This window comes from Meriones unguiculatus (genome assembly GCF_030254825.1).
Source record: "Meriones unguiculatus strain TT.TT164.6M chromosome 13 unlocalized genomic scaffold, Bangor_MerUng_6.1 Chr13_unordered_Scaffold_56, whole genome shotgun sequence".
Taxonomy (NCBI): Eukaryota; Metazoa; Chordata; class Mammalia; order Rodentia; family Muridae; genus Meriones; species Meriones unguiculatus.
This window is the reverse complement of record NW_026843662.1, coordinates 483,148-484,624: the sequence shown is the minus strand read 5'-3', so window position 1 is coordinate 484,624 and position 1,477 is coordinate 483,148.

Here is a 1,477-nt window from a genome sequence, read left to right as displayed (position 1 = left end):
TCGATTTCTTTTGTAATAAAATGTCTTCAACTATCTTCAGTGTTTTATTTCACTTTTTATTTGTTTTCACAAACATCATTGAGGTTTTATCCATATCCTCTGTTATATCCTTGATTTATCTATGTTTTGAAATCATTGTCTTTTCTGTGGCTATATTGAATTCCTCAGGGTCTCCTCTTGTAGGGTTGTGGTGATTTGGTGTCTTGGGTGTTAATGATTTTGATTTCTCTTTGGTGTCTAGTGATCTGGGTTTGGGATGATTGTGATTCTAGCTGTTGCTATCTGGACTTTTCTATTTTAGGTTTATGATGTTTAATTTCTTCACTTCTGTTTTTCCCTCTGGATCTTAGGGAAGGGTGTTAGCTGTGTATTGTCTTGTAGAGAATTCTTCGGAGTGTGTGCCTTGATAGGTCATTAGGAATACTAGAGAGAGACTGTTCTTAGGTGTGGGTGATTACACTAAAAAATAATGATGAATAAAGATAGCCCTTTCCTCAGATTATAGGGCTGGAAATGGTTTGGAAAGAAAATTGACCCAAAAAAACAAGATGAAGTAGACATTTTCATGTCTCAAAAAATAAGTTATCAATCAAAATTAATCAAAAGAGATGGGGAAGAACACTTTATACTCACTGAAGGAAAAACTCACCACTACAACCATTTAAAAATGAACATCTATGATGCAAATATAAGGGTAGCACCATTCATAAAAGAAATATTACTAAAGCTTAAATCACACATTGAATCTCACACATCAATAGTAGGAGACTTCAGCACTGACTTTCTCCAAAGGACAGATCAAGACAAAAAGTAAGTGGGGAAATAAAGAAACTAACAGACATCTTTAATCAAATGGGACTAAACAGATATCTACAGAACATTTCTCAGCAACTCATGAAACCTTCTCCAAATTTGACCATAGAATCAGTCACAAGGCAAGCCTCAGAAGATATAAGAAGGTTGAAATAACTCCATGACTCTTATCAGACATCCATGGATTAAAGCTAGACTTCAATAAAAGAAACACCACTTGATCATGGAAGAAACAAAGGAAGAAGTAAAAGACATTCTAGTTTTCAATGAAAATGAAGGCAAAACATACCCAAACTTATGAAACACAATGAAAGCAGTGCTAAGAGAAAAGCTCACAGCATTTTGATAAATGACGTGCCTTTATAAAGAAACTGGAGAGATCCCATACTAGTAATTTAGCTGCACACTTGATAGCTTTCTAACAGAAGGAAGCAAACACACCAACATGGATCAGTTGACAGGAAATATTCAAACTTGGGGCTGGAACCAATACATTGGAAACAAAGAGACTGATACAAAGAATCAATAAAACCAAAAGCTGGTTCTTTGAAAATATCAACAAGATAAACAAACCCTTAGCCAAACTAACTGAAAGGCAGAGGGAGAGGATCCAGATAAACAACATCAGAAACAAAAAGGGGACATAACTACAGACAATGAGGAA